The following is an 18,598-nucleotide window of genomic DNA, read 5'->3' on the forward strand; positions in this document are numbered from 1 at the left end:
TCGATGATGTACGCAATGTAGACAGATGACGAGTGTAATTACCGTCTACGGGAAATTCGCAAAGACCCGTCTTATCTAAAATCTAGATAATTCTAGAAATTGTATCATTGTTCAACCAATGACATTGTATATACCACACCGCCAACGGACGTCAAACACGACATATATCGCATTCTCGCTGTACCTACCGCTATTCACTAAGATTTTGATTGTCGACTGTCGTATTATAGTATTTACTCGTATTATTTATAATTTAAATTGAATTGACAAATTTTAATGATTAATTATCAATCTATGATAATATATTGATATGTAATATGCATAATAATATGTGTAGTATAAGTGCCTAAAGCCCTAAAACAAATAGTTAAAGTGTAATACATTATGAATAATTATAATATTAATGAAAACCTACTTTAAATTTCCCCCCCCCCCCGAAATTTTTTCCTGCGTTCGCCCCTGAAGGGAGGAATTTTCGTACGACAGTAAGATGTAAAAAAGTATTTGGAGAATTTGGAAAAAACTATTTAGTGATAAATGTGATTGTTAATTTGTTGTCTTACGCTTACGGAACACCCATACATATTAAGTAAAATAAATATTAAATTCGTAAGATAATAAATAGTGTACAATGTACATATAGTATACACGTCCCATAGAAGAGGCCGGAGGGCTATAACCACGTTAGTCTTTCACCTCCTTACTACTGGGCTTTCCTTTTCTACTACAAAGTACCAAAAGTTATCTACCTACCTAAACTGCAATTGAATAATGGCTTAAGTTGTAGTAATGTTATTTTCTAATTACTGTATAAATTTAAAATCCATGAACGAACAAATCGAGTAATCTAGTGCAGAGATATTTATCAGGCCCAAAATTACGAAGTATGCAAAATTGTGAGATCCAATTGTGTATCTACGTATATTTACTTTTTTCAGTTCGTCATTATCATAATTCAATTGTTTAGCTACAACTAAGGAGTACATAAGTTTGGTTTGACGGTTTGACCACGTGCACTTACAAAACATATCATACCTACTTATGAACTTTTGTACCCACTAATACATCAACTGTTTATTTTATTTGTTTTTCACGCACAGCTTATGAACGTTATAAATGTTGTAATGGATAGAAATTTATCTTTTAACCTACATAGTTAATGTACATTTTGTGTAAAAATACTATTAAGAAGGTCTTGATTACCTGGGTAGGTATCTAATTGTTTTTTAATTTAGACACTACACCACAAAATGGGCCCGGTCAAAATCACGAAACTTTTACCGCCATCGATCGGAATATACCAATTAAATTAAATGCGCAAATGTTGTTTATGCATATAGGGACAGAAAATGCGAATGTTTATTTTTCCCTTTTAAATCCTTAACCTAAGTATATGCTGAACCAAAAAAACGTGTTCATAGATTATTTATTATAAAACATAATAATTCAATTACTTAAAAATCACAAAATTATATGATGTAAAAATGATCTGTGCTTGAATAACAAAATTTAAAAACTTATCGTAGGTAAGTACTAAGTGGTTTAAAATAAATTAAAATAATAAATAATATTCCTAATGAGTATTGACTCAAAAATATAGCGATAGAAACTTGGTTTACTTAAATCAATAAATGCGAGATGAATGATACAGGCGATACAGTGACTTCTCATTAGGTATTTACAAATGTATAATAGCTACTGTACATTCAGTGGAAAAAGTATTTTATTTTTATTTTCGTTACATAACGAGATTGGTAACCTATTGAAACTAATTGATCACTCAGAGCGATTTCAGAGTTTTGTAAAAAAAAAAATATTAGCTTTCTTAAACCGAAATTTGAATTAGATAACGAATTAAATTTTTTATCATATTTTTACATTCTACATATTTTTTGTCTCGTTTAACCTTTAATAGCTTTTTAGGTCAATTTTTCATTTTTGATATTTTTCACAATTCCGATTATAAAAACATTTTAAGCACAAAAAATGATTTTATTTTTATCAGATATGACATATGAGATTATGAGATAGGTACAGTGAAACTATTGCCCATGGACAGCAAAAAAACTTCGTGGCATATGAAATGTTGTTAGATAGAATTAAATTAATTTGGTTTGTTTTCCAAATATATTTTGATTAATAAGAAATTGTGTTAAACGGAAATTCTTCATATGATAGAACTATGGAAGTATCACTGTAATTTTACTAGAAATCTTATATTACTTGTTTTTTTCAACATGTTTATTTAAAAATTAAAATAGTTTAATTATTAAGGTCTACCTTCCAATTAAAACCCAGTTCGCGGCATGTTATCATATTTGTAAACAATAATATACTCTAGAAGTTTCAAGTACTCATGAATAATATTTTTAAATTACAAGAAAATAACTAAAATTAATACTTCATAATTATTCATAATACTTATTCTTGGTCATTTAATATATAATTTTGTCAAAATTTGAACTTAAAATTTATATGCTTAATAATTATGCTTATGTATTTTTATTATTTTTCAACTGATATCGTAACACCAATCAGGAGCCTTGAATTAAATAGAAAAAAAAATTGAATATTGGGGTCTGTAAACAGCTCTAAATGAGTCAAAATATTTTGAAGATTTTATGGAGGATAGGAAATGAATTTTGATGTATCTACGGAACTTTTTTTTAGAGTTGTACCAATTCCTTTTTTTCGTTAATTTTGTTTTCCTTTCTCTTATGAAAACTACTGGGAATTTTAAATTTTGACCTCTCAAATGCACTAACTTAACTCACTTTGCTACCAGAAAAGATACTGAAGTTGAAGATTGAAGCATTATTTAAATTACTTATCGTGTACAAAGACTCAAATAAAAAAAAACCACACACACATCATTGTAAATTAATTGCTCCCGTAAGAATCTAAAATTAAAAACTAAATAGACTTAAACGTTTGTTATAATAATCACCCAAGCATAAACGAAACATGTGTATTATAATTTAATGTTTGCCTTTTAACAGCATGGTCGTTTAAATAAATGTAAAAAAAGGTCATCACGAGAGCTGATCGCTGAGTAAGAGGTCGGGCACCTATTGCCATTGCCCATGTATGTAGCCAAGGTACCTAATCTAAAAGTTTTATTTCAACTTACCTAAATTATTTCTCGATAACTCAAGCATATAGAACAATAAGTTATTAGATACCTACATAAATTAGGTGTACTTATAAAAGTGATCACTTATATTTTATATAGTTTTCTGAAATAGTATAGGTAGTTATGTTGGTATAATTGATAATCGTTTTAACTATAATATAATAGTTACAAATATTATATTTATAATAAACTTAACGATCAAACAAAAAGTGTGACATTTTCGACGTTTCACACATTTCTACATTAGAGTTTTCGATATTTTTCTTGTGCTGCTTTTATTTTCGTCATTTTAACTATACCCGAAGTAAAATATAAATTCGATGTGGCGGAATAAATGTCGTGACGTGTATACTGGATATAACCCACTTATATAATAATATAAATTATATACACGTATACGGTGTGCTTGCTATACTTATATTTGTAAACCATTCAGATTTCGAATTGTGTTATCAACGAGTGAAATTTGTATTATTATTATTATCCGGCAGTGTACACTGCCGGCCACTCGAAATGCCGCGGCGCGGTCACACTCGACCCCCTGCAGATGACATGTGGAATCAAAGGGATTTTGCGGGGACTCGTTGCTTTTGATTAATTATCGGGTTATACCGGATGCGGTAAAACAATTGGGTTAAAACGTAAAAACAAAAATAAAACCTATAGTACAATTGATTATTTGTTGGTCCTAACACTGATTGCTCGCCTCGCACAATCGTCGTCCCTTTTTCGACGTTATAACGGCATAACGCAAACATTAAAGCTATCGTATAATGTGAGTATATAATATAAATATTGTGTTATAATGACGTGTTACGATTGCGCTGCTCATAATATTATTATTATTATTATTATTATTATTATTATTATTATGATTATGAAATTATGACTTACGATCTACGAATAGGGTACAAATGTACAATATTATGTCAATGTCAACAAACAGGAATTTTCACTGCTATTAAAATGACAATGGATTTAATCGAAAACCGTTTTTACGCTATAAAGTTATATTATTACATAATATAATATAGAATGCTGCAGGGTAGTTGTATTATTAAATATTATTTTAATGTTGTATTATCATTTAACATGAACTGAGGAATAATGCATAAACCCAGGTTTACTATATTATATGATGCCGTAGAAATCGTTCGTTACACTAATATTGAATAAAATTGTATTCATTAAAAATGCTTTATATTTCATTATATAAATAAACATTTATTGATAATGTACACTTTAAGTTTTACTTAAACGTTATTTAACTATAGAATATTAGTGAAATACATTTATGACTACCTATATTAAATCAATAAATCAATATCACAATGATATTTTATGCTACTGCTTAAAACAAAAGTTATAATTAATATTTAATGGAATACAGTTCTCAGCTCTAATAATCGTAACATGAATTGTTAAACCATCTCACTTTTTAAACAATTTATTTTTCAAGACTCACTTAAGTCCTACAGACTGTGTTTTCATTCCTCATCGTCGTCTGCCGATTGGCATGCCGGTGGCGTGACCATTAACCATTTGAGATTTATCAAGTTTATTTTTCAATAAATGTGATAAATATTAAATACTACTTATAAAAGAAATTTTTTGTAGAATTCTTTTATTTACCTATTTATTCATCGGAACATGATATATAATAAGAAATAATAATCATTATTGTATTGTATATAACAAATACATTCTGAACTGTTGCTCAGAATCCATATAATATAGCTAGTATAATTCCACTTAAATATTATTGCTAAATTATTTTTAAGTATCTAATTTTATATGGTAAATTCCATTACTTTTCAGTTTATAAAGTAGACAACTCAATTACAATAGGAGTTACTTTTTTTTCAAAAATATCATTGGAGCTTAATAACAATGTTGTCAATACGACAATACATAAACTTAATAATGACAATCAACAATATGAAATTATTAACAGATAAATACTTATTTTCCCACAAATTATTTTTTATTTTTTAAATTTGTTTTAAACAATGTAGTTAAGATTTCCATACTAAAAATAACACTTTATCGTCAAATAATTAATAACTATAACAACACAATTAGAGTTCAAACATTTGTTCTTATAAATTATACTAGGTACTTGTATGATATATTTTAATATGTACACAATACACATATTATCAATTAGTTCTAAAAATGTACTAAACCAAAATAAAGTAGTATGTAATATATTAATTTAGTTACAAAAAAGTAACTTAAATTATACATACATTTCTTTCAATAAAATATAATTAAACTACCATCAAATTACTTAAAAGTAATTTCGTTACAGTAACTATATTATACTTAAGTTAAGTTACACCCCAACACTGACTCTTTGTATACTATAAATTACAAATTCATTGGTGCCTGTACTGCGTAGAAACTACACTGTCCCCAAAATTGATTATAATTTAACAAGAGCATTTTTTAAATTATAATGTAGATTGCAGAAAAAAACTGATAACTAAATTGATACTGAAAAATTCAATTTTTAAAACTGCAGTTTTGCCGTATTTTTTTATACTCTTTAAGTCAATACATATATAACTGTTTTTCTAATTTGCATTAGTTATAATAATTATATATGATTTAACTTATAAATTATGTCAAATTATTGATTTATGTTAATAGAAGGGTTAAATCTATATTTAAAAAATGATTCATTAATAATTTTTTATCTGTGAAATATTATTATTTATAAAATGATTTTGATACGTTTTAATAATTATTAACTGTCTCAAAAACCTAGTCAAATCTGAATAATATAACTATGTACCTACCACAAAAATACAAATTACAATTTACCCAGGCTGTTTATAATTTATTTATTTTTTATTTCTGTTTATAGATCTAAATGACAATTGGCTCTTAAGTACGAGTACATGAAATATAAAATTATATCATGTACAGATAGTTACAACTTATAACAATAATAAAATAAATCATATGGATAATAATAATTGTACAAAATTACATACCTTGTAATAAAATATTTAAGGCCAAATATCAACACGAATAAACGGTTTGAAAATTGTATTACCGGAAAAACGAGTAGAGTTCTACATGCTCTGACGTTCTATATAACTTATTATATGATTATTATACATTAACTTACTATATAACAGCCATTTACCTTGGATGCACAGGAGAGCTAAGTAGCAATTAGAATACTTCTGATACGAACGCTGTCACGGAGATGACTGAACCTCACAGGTTATAAAAGTAGTCTACCCTGAATTATAATAAATTAACTTCACTCTTTTAAAGAAAGCAAGATAGGTATCTTAAGATACGAGGGTAGTGTACTAGTGAAAGAGTACAAAAGGGTTAGTAACCAAACAAAGGAATTATTAAAATATATACCACAATGTATACAACTACATAATCATATGTGACAATGATAAGCGATTATAATATGAGAGTATGTATTGTGATATTATTGTAATATTATTATACTATTTTAACAACTGTCTCAGTGTCTAATTCAATCGATAACGTAGATGTATAAGCACACAATTGTGGTCAATCCGTGAGGTTGACGATTGTTACATCCGTTACTCAGTGGAATCGTGCCCATAACCCTAGGGGGGCGAGTGCCCACTCTTTTTTCAGTTAGGTGGCGGTCAATGGCTTAGTGGGTACTGGGTTCAAAAAAAACTATTGGGAGTTAAAATTATATGAGTATGTGTAGCAGGGATAAACAACTACTTACTAGTGAACAAATTGCAGGGGCACAACAAATGAGATAGGTTCTATTTATACCCAATATCTACATAATATCTACATTCAAAGTCTCAACACTAGCTCTTTCGAGCATTATGTTAGGTATTCATGACATTAAGAATCTGGATTTCCTTTTCACTATTAATTATCAGTGTGTACTGTGTAATGTATATTTACTACAATTCTTTAAAAAAAATTCATATTACTTAGATTAATTTTAGATTCTGAGTGGAGCAATGAATGTATTGATTTTATAGTGTGTGTTTTTTTTAAATTTTAAATTTTTTCTGTTTCTCATCATTTTTTATAGCAGTAAAAATGCTTCGATTTTCTACCGTGGGAACGACAATTCGCATTTAAAATAGAGTTAAAAACAATTCCATATTCAGAAGTGATTTACCAAAGCTCGAGTGAGCACTTTTAAGCCTTATTCTTGGAATTATATTTCAGACTTCAGAATAATTCTGATCAAACCATACTTCTGGACTTAGAAAAATTAAAAAGTAGAATAGAATACAGAATATTCTAATAGTATTCCAACACATAAAATATTGAGTTAATCTGAACATTTTATGACATAAAGCGTATTTAACTTAAAACACTTGACATTTTACAAAGATACAATAAACACTGAAATTATTTTTGACTAAAACTTATTTTACAACCCAAGTCATACGTTTCCATCAACTGTAGTCGGGACGCGATGTAGGTGTAAAAAAAAAAACAACAACACTTATTTGTTTATTTCAATTAGGTAAAATACTAATCGTGGGCCCGTTGAACGTTTGTACGAGTACCTTCACTCGGGGTCGCGTGTCTTTATGCTATTTGTAGATAACACAGTCTATACCAAGTCATCAAAACTTCAATAAAAACGATGTAGAGTCACGCATTATAAACAACGAAAACTGATCGTGTATTCTATTCGTGTACAGTTGTCTTAGATTATTATAGGTATGTGGATACATTATGGCTCACAGGATAGTTACATATAGATAGATTACGTTTATAATCTATGTATGTATACAACGATGATAGAATACGATTTGCGCTTCGATGGTATTATTATTTCTATAGCAATGCGGCAGGCGATACCACATAACATCAAAAGCGCGATGATGCGTGAAGTTAGTTGTTAAATCTAAAGTGTATATTTTGTTGCTATTACTTTCAATTTAAATAGTTAGTTCAAACTTTCAAAAGTGTATGGTACCCGCATAAGAGATCACTGAAAAGATAGTAACAACTTTAACGATAAAAAAAGAAACAACGGGTGAAATCAATATTACTATTATACCTACATTCCTCGCTTAGAATCACATTTTCTCCCTTGAAATAATATACCACTGTCTTAAAACAGAATATTTAATACAATATAATACAAGTCAGTTTTTGTTGTTGTGCAAAATTAAGTATTTAGAAGATTAGACTACTATCGCAAAGTTACATAAAACATAAGTTACATTAAATGATTTGTTACACTAAACTTTATCTATACCAATAATGGGTCATCAAATCATGTTTAAGGAACCATTAGCTCGCTATTGATTCAATATGTTTAACGATATCAATTTTAAAATAATTGAGAAACCTGGATTTTATGTCAAACCTGTTGTTAACAAAATCAAAATCATATTATAATTATTGCAATTCAAAATATTAATAATTATTTGAACTTTTCTGACAGTTCAATTCAAGATCCCAAATATTTTTGTCTTATAGCAATTTAAAAATATTAACTATACAAAGTCACAATTTTTTTGTTTTGTAACTGTTACAATTTCAAATACTTACAAAATCTTCATCAAGAATTAGTATTTGGATTAGTTTAAACTATATATACCCGAACCTATTCGCAGATCCCTGCAGTTCGGTATTATTGACTTATAAGTTAATTTTCTAAATTCAAGTGCCAAAAATGACATGATTTTTTTTCTGAGCATCATTAAATTACGAAAAATATTATTTATAAATAAGAAAAAATGTTTAATTTAAACGTATTTATTGAGAGATTTCATAAAAATAATAGCATAACTAATTATTAATTTGCATGATGTGATTTTTTTTGTTGCACACTTGATGCCAATTTATTTATATTTGGTTTATGATTTGTAACTTTTGATTAAGTACGCGCGGCACTGCATTTATCCGTCAGTCAGTATTTTGGATCAGATTTGATAAAATATATATTTCTGGATAATGTCAATGATTACGAAAAAAATCTTACAAAGTGGTCTTATTATTTATTATTATAAAATATAATATATTAATAATTAATGGATTTTTAATTTTTACGTGCCACGGATTTGTCATCAATGATATTATATTCATATATAGGCAGTGCACCTCAGTAATTTTAAATGACATTTAGGACGAACCAGCCATTAACTCTTGGTACTATGAAGTTTTTCATAAGTTCCTCCCCTAACTTCGAGTTATTGAGAGTCAACTGTATCTAATATTTTGTTGAGCTGCGACAGCAGTTTACCGAACTCTTTACCTACCTATAGGATTTTCAGCAACCAATAATATATCTATTATTTACATAGCACGCATACCTACTTACCGTGGGCCTGTGCACAATATAATAATATTTTACATTTGGTCGGGATCAAGAGAAAATAAAAAGCAAAAAGAAACGTTTAACCTCGGGAGACTCCATTAACCGCGCGTTTTCCGTGGCGCACTCTTCGCCGCCGCTAATGACACTGCCGTTTTATTGTTACGTCTCTTTTATTATACTTTTATTTTTTTTTACGGATGTTTACGCATTTGGTCCACCCCACTCGTGGGACCCTCTCCCCGATACTACGAAAGTATAATACATACGTATTTACATACTGAGTGTCTCGCCGCGATGGTTTTTCCCCACAAATAACATTTCTCAATTATTTTTTGTTTTTAATGAAATTGTATGTATCAATGACTATATTATTGCTGATCGGATAACCTCGTTTATTTACTTTTTTTATTATTTTTTGTGGTGCAGGCACAGTTTGCGGTGCAGTTCGATGTAGTTAGACATTAAAAAGTGAATTAGCCAATTTAAGTAATTAATTTCCATGATGTATTTTCTTACTGAAGTTATAGAATCGAATGGATTTTTAAATGAGAAACAATGGTGAATTATGTGGTGGTAGGTACTTGCATTTAATATTCGTATATTTAAGAATCAGCACAACTCTATGAATAGCGAATACTATTTATGTGTTACAGTTAATTTTGTTAAATAAAAACCTGTAGGCCAAACAAATTACAACCAACTTTACGTCTCTAACTTTTTTAAACGCATTTTCAGGTGAAACATACAAAACTTTCACCCACAAAGAAAAATGATTGTATATTCAGTACAAAATGTAATACATATTATAAACTTTATAACCATAAATGTAGGTTCGTGCTTTGTGCCTAAGAAAAATAATTTACAGTTATTTTGTATTAAAGAAAAAAATCAAATTATCAAGTTCATTAAAACTAATTTCATGCATCTGTTTCGGGCTTTTGTTCTCTACGCAGCAACTGGACTTCAATATATTCTAGGCTATAGGTCATAGCCCATAGGTATCAGGAATTTTTTAATTAGATGCAGAGTTGATAGTCACCTAATGTTAAATGTTAAAACAATTCAAATTTATTCAGGACACCCAAAGTTTAATAATACATAATACCTACTAAGCTCAATGCTGTAGTACCTATATATATATATACGGTCGTGGAGAATCAATTTACATCGCATTTGAAATCATAATTAAAAATATCACGGTATTGTAAACTTCCGAAATTCTTGGAACTGGAACTACTATTTAATTTTCTTTGCAAAGTACCAAATTGGAAAACCACTTTCAACATCTGATCAGAATCTAAATGCATTGATTTTTTTTTACTTTAATAGTAGTCCATTGGATAAAAAGGTACCTACGTGTTTTTTATGAACTTTAGCAGATTTTAATGCTGTTTTTAATACATAAATGTTGCAGTAAAAGTAATAAATTCTATGATCACTATGTCTGATCTATGTTCTATGTTCTTCTAATGTTGATTTTTATCATTATACTTTGTTTATATTTATAACACTTGCCAAATTACATACATTTGCAGTTTTCGCGCAATTAAGCACCACGCGAATCCGCCCACGAAAGGCGCAAACGGCACGCGAGCACTCACCGCACATTTATGATTACTATCGCCATTATCGTTATCATTATATTAGTATTATAAATAACTATGTACGCGATATTATGCGTGAGCCCACACACTGACACACGCAATTGGCGAGGCGCACGCGGGCCCCGGGGCACAATATTATTGAACGTCGTCGCGGCGGCGCGCCGTCGTCCCGCGTTTTATTTTTTCGACACAGCAGTCCGCCCCCGCACGATTGCCAGCGAAACGGGACAGTTAACGAGACTCATAAGCACTAGGTTTGTATACAATATTATATGCGTGTCTATTGTGTGAGCGCATAGACGTTGTTTGTCCACGTGCCACTGTTTGACTCGCACACGACCGGTGGGTGCAGCATTTTTGTATAATATTATACATATAGAGTTCATAGTTAGGTATTGAGTCAAAAGTTTTTTTTTGTCGTTATAAAAACTCATTACCTCGGTACGTGTACCGGTACATGATTGCCAATGCTGATTATGGTTACATGATTATTGATTATTGATTAGGCCTCGGAAAATAAATTTTTTAAATATATAAGCTACGAAAAAAGTACTCACAATTTATTGATTATAATTTATATTAATAATTGTACCTACCTATACTATATTCTGAACTTGTCTGATACACTCCAAATCAAATGTTATGAGAAAATGAGTGTTATCCATTACAGACACGTATTCAAAATTATTTTCGGGAGGATTTATTTAATTGAAAATATAGTTTGTAATTCTAGGTAGCTGATAGTATATAATAGATAATAATATGTTATATACTTAGTATAAAAATCACTGATTTACTATTATGAACAAGGTAATGTAGATAGGTACCTACCTACAAATTATTAAATACTAGCGATGTTACCCGGCTAACCAGTATTGCATTTAACTATCTAAATGACTAAAATAATAATAGCTATCGTTGTTTAATATGTTATTAATAACGAAATTTTCGCGGAAAATTCCTCAGATGTAATGCTTATTGTATTATTCGCAGATTCTAGCAATATCATATTTAAATTCCACTAAAATATATAACCCAAAACAAACTCAAAGTTGAAAATTTTATCCTTTCTAAAACAATGATTGACAAAAAAAAAAGGTTTGAAAAATAAGGAATTTAATAAAATGATAGGTATCTATATAAATAATAAATAGTTTTGTTTATTTTTTTTCAAATTGTTAATTCTAATCCAAATATTTTTTTTCTGTGCTTATATAATAAGTAGATTGCCATAGTTCCTTCAGGGAGGGAACATACTTATAAGTGGTTTTTGGTTGTGTATAACTATAGTGCCTATTTATATATGAAGTGATATAAACGGATTGTTTTATGGCTGTTTTCGATCAATTATTGCTTATGGGAATCGGAACGGACAGTATCTATAGTTTTTGCCACAACAATGGTTAATGGACATAAGACAAAACGTTTTGACTGGAATTTTTGGGTTTTCATTAAATTGAACTTTTTGACAGAACCTCCCTCAATTGGATGCAATACATCAATATGGACATCTAGCCATTGCCCATTGTGTTTGATAACAGGAACTTCTAAATACCTATTTCAGAGGTTAACAACTAATTTCCATAAGCGTCCATTTCGAAACCTAAGAAACTCTCCGCTGTCCAAACAGGTTCAATAACTTTTACACACAAATTATTTGTGTTTAGTCGCATAATGTCTTTTCATATTTTAACTTCTGATGATGGCTATTGTTTGTTGACAAATCAAACAGACAAGTAATAAGCTCCAACACGATTACGTAGTGTAAAGCAATATAAATCAGTCCATTCTGGGCGAGACTGACGATTTTTGGCTTCTACTTGTCTTTTTTTCCTTTCCATATTCAATTTTTACAAGAAAAACTGACAATAACTAGAAATATCAAAAACGAACAGAACATCAATACACACAGTGCAGTAAACTACCATTTGAACACTATCCTATACTCGGAACTCGTCCGTCGCTCCGCATTCGGCTTTTATACCTACTGCGAACTATCACGCGTCCTAAGCAGGCAGACTTCTGAGGCAGACGGCACGATCTTATATTATTATTATTATCGGATTTAAATTTTAATATTATTTATTTAATTTAATCTCATTGGCTGTCCCTCATTAATGATTATTAAAATACAGATTATTTTCAATTACTTAAATAATTTTTTTATCGTGTAACCTAAATTTTAGATGACACATATTTTATAGTTTCTATATTTATACTATACAAATTTAAAAACGGATAAGGGTTCATAAAAAAAGTGTTCACTGTCCTCTAGATGGTGACCCCTGACCTATTTAGTTTAGTAGTTATAGTATGCTAATTTCTCACTGCGTGGTAGTCTTAGATGATTTGGATAGATTTATGAAATAGATATAATTAATAATAATCATATTTTTAATAACTTATGTTAGTTTTTATATCATAATTGATTAGAGTTGTAAATGACTCTTTATTTAAAAATTAAAAATATAAAAATAAATGGTATGTATTTTCAAATTGAAACATTCACGTCGCAGGCCGATTATACTATAATATATTATAATTATACGAAAGTAACCAGCTGTTCGGTTACGATCTTCTTAACAAAATAATAATTTAGGTAGATTTATATTAATTATAATACTGTATGTGTACCTATGGATGTTTAATGTGCGATTGTATGAGCCATGAGCGTATTATTACATCGACGTGTTTGTTCATCGTGATTGTTGTGTTTGAATTGCTCATTTAAACCTACCGGAAAAACAAAAGCTATGGAAAAAAAGGTATAAGGTATGTAAATAGGTGATATGGATAAAAGGCTAAACCCAATAGCACCGATTATGTCATCATCGATGGGACCAGTGGCGGGCGACTATGTGTGACGACGGGTCGAGGTGCAGCGAGCATGTGCACCGTCAATACAGTATATAATAATATATAATACCATACAAGCAGTGTTTATGTGCACATATTTTTTTTTTTATAAATATAAGGGGGACGAGATAATTACACGTGTTATACATATTTACTGGAACGTCGCCGAGGGGCATTTTCAATAAGCGCAAGAGTGTGCGTATACGCGTGTCAGTGTGCGTTTTTTCCGCGATTACACCCTCTCTCGGGCGATAAATCGACAACACTCCGCAGTAATACGACGAATGCGGTCGTCTCGGCGGGCGCGTCGACCCTTCGTGCCGATTACCGCAAACACATGCGCACTGTTTGTGTTCGTTTGTAACAAAATAAATAAAAATGATAAATAATAATAATGATTACGATGATAGTAAAATAATCAGTAGGTATGTGTATACGTACAATATTATGTGGGACCGTGTACACCACTTCACCGAGGATGTTTGCCGCCGGGATTTCGCACCGCTCCTCCAGGGACTTGACTATTAAACATATATATACATAATTATTACATGTTATCCGTTATATATATATATATATGTATACTGGAGAGCAAATTTCGGAAGCGACGATCGGGCGGAAAACTATCTATATTATACACTTGTAAGTTATTAGATACAATGTATAATATTGACATTGGGAGGAGCAGCAAATATGTTATGCTGCGAATCGCAGTCATTAATGTACACAGCTACATTATATATAGGTTTTATTATATCCTTATAATATTATATGCATCTCGCCATATGTCCGCAACAATCTAAACAAACCCAATACTCGCCCGCGAGCTAGTGATTTTAAAGCTGGTGCTTTACCGATGAATTTCTCCGGGACCATATGTGGCCCCGAGGCCAGTCTAAACTCCACTGACGATTATAATATTATCGTTTACCGTGTGCAATAAACAAATCGAATACAAACAAAATCCGCATACTAAAACTAAAATATGCTATAACGCATACTTGCGTTTACACGATGAACGTTGATGAAACCATCTCCCTCGTTATTTATAAATAAGAGATTGCAGGGAAATAGAGTCTAAAAAATAAGGTACCCGAGTACACGCATTATATCTGTGGGAAAATGTTGAGTCCGACTAGCGCGAGGAAGATATACGGTAAACAATAAGGTAAACTAAGTAGTAAGAACAAAAATATTGTTATTAATATTAATCAAGTAAGTCATTATTACAATATTTGGTCACCAGGTTATTTCCAAACCAATTGTTTTATTTTAGGACAACTGACAACAGAAAATCAATTACAGAATTATAAAGGCTGTGACATGTGGTTATCGCATATGCTTAAAAATTATAAATATTACAAAAATCAAACCACTTATTGGAGACTATACAGTCAACCTTCTCGTGGTGTTTCCCAGGTAACACTAATATACTGTTTAAAATTTAATATTTGGTATGAATTTGTCAAGGAATCTAATCATTCAAAAATTAAAATTATTTTAAGCCCGGGGCGATGTTTAGAAAAATGTTGGTTTCTACATGGTATAGTCGGTTAAAGGTTTACTAAACCCGGTATATACTCGTACTATATAATATAGTATTTACGATATACCATCTAATACGCCTGAGTATACAGTAGTTTGAACAATAAGCACTCATTAGATCTGACAGTATCAATATTTTCAAAAAATGTTCTCTTTGAAAAATCTATAAAAAAATATTTTTAAAAATGTTAATACTTTTCTAGATGATGAGAGCTTACAACTGTTAATAGAATCACCCTGTGTACTGCTATACACCACAACACCAGCACTTGCCTATTGTCGGGGAAATGGAAAACCGTCCATTGTAAACAATCCAATATTGTTAGTACTTGAATAAAAACATTTGAGTAAAAGTATTCAAATACTTTCCAAGTTCTAAAATACATATTTTAAATACTTTTTAAAAAGTGCTGGGATGTATAATATTATAAATACTTTCTCAAAGTATCTAACTCAAAAAATTTAAAACTAATAAGTTTTTTCTATTATAATAAATAATTTACTATGCATGAGAATACAATATAATTAAATATATCGAGGATACAAAAACAAATTTTAATTTCTACTCACTGAATCAATAAATATGACGAATTCACCGTTGTACATTTTTCGATTACATTATGGTAGTTTTGTTTTTAATTCAATAATAAGATCAAAATTTTTTGTGTTTTTTTATAAGAATAAAAAAAATTTTAATATGTCCCCATTGGATATAACTTTACTTTGACCAATGACCAACACCAACTTCAACTTTCAGGAGAAAGATGATGTTGAAATAACCATGAACCAATGCCCAATAGAATAGATTTTAGTTTAACTTTAACAGTCTAGGAAATCTAAAGATCGAACCAATGCGTCCTATAATAATATCATAGTAAGTTTATAAAAAAATTGTTAATTATTATAATCTATTTCATAAGTATTAAAATTAAATATGTTATTGAAACCAAAACAATATATTATTTATTTATTTATTTATTTATTCTTGAGAACAAATATATATTCTTTTAATATGATACAGCTATTTTTTCAGTAAAATTGATACAATACGGTCGAGAGCCAAGAGGGCTTATATACTTACTTAGGACTATACATTCATTTCTCAAGTTCTTCCAAAATCAATTTGCACAATTATTTAGTGCGCTACAAAAATTACACGCCATGAATTTGAACAATCTATTCAAAAACGTGCACGGCAACGGTTTACCAGGAAAATTAAATTTTCGGTGGGCGAGGCAGGACTAACGTTTTTCCCGGCTCACCCACGTTAAAAAAACTTGTTTATAACAACTTTATACAACAGTTAAGTCAACGGTTTTCTTACGGTTATTTATTCAAACGAGTACAATTCTACAGTGACGCATTTACCGGGAGGGAAGATCGAGGGGTTTGGCACCGACCCTATCGAAAAATCTTAAATACACCTTACGATACAATACCTAACTTTTGTTTACTTCTTGCTACATTTAAATATAATACAGTTACAATAAAAAACATTTTTTTTTTAACACTGAGATGCGTACTGTGAAATAAATAACTTTCACATCATTGTGCGCGATCGACTGGCAGAACTAATCATTTCAATTATTAAACAGTTATCAAAGTGAATGAATACGTTGAGATGATTAAAAAATAGTTTCACCGCAGGAACTATTTTTGTGGATACACAACTAATTTAAAACGTATTTACTACTATTGGTATACTGGTATATTGACATCCACCCGAGTAGATAACCAACCTAGCATTTAGCTAAATGAAACAACTTTTATACTCTAATATGGTATAATTATATACGCAATTAGCTTACATAAATGTTTTAATGGATGGTAATTTATTTTTTAAACTTGTTTAAAATATATTGCGGATAATTAAAAAATAATATGAAGAACATTTGTTTACCGAGGGTAAGTATACCTCCTAATTATTTTTTAATTTAGACACTACCCCACAAAAATAATAACATCCTGCCAAAATCGTGAAACTTTTACCCGCCAAGGTAATAGTAGGTACCAAAAACTGATAAACAGAACCTAATTAGTTCAACATAGAAACCGAAAACTAATTTTTTTCTTCTACAATACTATTTGAATACAAATATATGTTCATTGATAAACGATGATTCCGAATTTATTTTAAATTTTTAATACAGGACATAAGACACACTATAATATTACAAAGATGTCCTACCTTTTGGGAAAACTCCACCACATTAAGGTGTTACATCTTAATTTAATTTTTAGTTTTCTATAGATATTTTAGTTTTTAAGTGAGTTATATGAGTATTTTTAATTTACGCTTTATTATATAAGCAAAACTTGCTTGAAAATTGAGCGATCATAAAAAACTCTTATACAAACAGATAATTTTCTTAACATCAAGTTTCATAATAGGTCACGATTCACTCTAATTTTTTAACTAATGCAGATAAACGTGATCTGCTGAGCGTAAATTTGGTATGTTACGCACTTGTAAGACGGAGATAACAAATGCCGGTGTAAAGTCCTCTTAATAATGAATCATTATTAATGATTAATATTTGTAAGACAATGGTGAGACCGTATAATAAGGAGCATTTATATTTTAGGGGAACACATTTTATCAGCCACATTCCCTGCGAACAATCGAGATAGGTTAGTAATAAGATTATAATAATACAGTAATATAAACTTCAGTGTTGGAACCACGATCTCATCGGAGTAGGTATAGAAATCTTGATTGAAAGTCAAACTGTGTACTCATGTAACTCGTGTAATATCATGTAATATCAATATTAATATTAGTATTATGTCATCTTACAAATGCACGTTGTTAAATCATATAATGGAAAAACACGACGACGGATTTGTAAGCAACACACGAAAATTGGACAGATGATTACTATCGTTGTGGGTAGGTGGTAGTTACATGCAATATTTTATGTGTGTGTCTCTTGTGCGAGTATATTGTTTTATAGGGGAGAGACAGCACGTAATATATATATTTCGGGCAAATCGAAAAATTATATTATTATCGTTCGTCGGCTCTAGGGTCGGCAATATCGAAATATTGAAATACAGTACCTATAAAAGTATATTTGATATCGTAATAATAATAATATGATCTTATGCCGTACTCGCGCGACGAAATCATTCGTTGTCGCCCCGCGCGCGATA

General features: G+C 29.9%; 1 protein-coding gene across 2 annotated transcripts in view; it reads right to left on the bottom strand.

Moving 5' to 3' along the window:
- Positions 1 to 18,598, bottom strand: part of LOC111038304 (fez family zinc finger protein 2-like) — a 71,290-nt gene that overhangs the window by 30,412 nt on the left and 22,280 nt on the right. The window contains exon 2 of one of the 2 annotated variants that reach the window (XM_022321347.1): positions 14,342 to 14,421. The exons of the other annotated variant lie outside the window; for it this stretch is intronic. The gene's annotated coding sequence lies outside the window, so the exon portion shown is untranslated. The remainder of the gene's footprint in view (positions 1 to 14,341; positions 14,422 to 18,598) is intronic. 2 annotated transcript variants of the gene reach the window in all.

This window comes from Myzus persicae, unplaced genomic scaffold (assembly GCF_001856785.1).
Source record: "Myzus persicae strain clone G006 unplaced genomic scaffold, MPER_G0061.0, whole genome shotgun sequence".
Classification (NCBI taxonomy): domain Eukaryota; kingdom Metazoa; phylum Arthropoda; class Insecta; order Hemiptera; family Aphididae; genus Myzus; species Myzus persicae.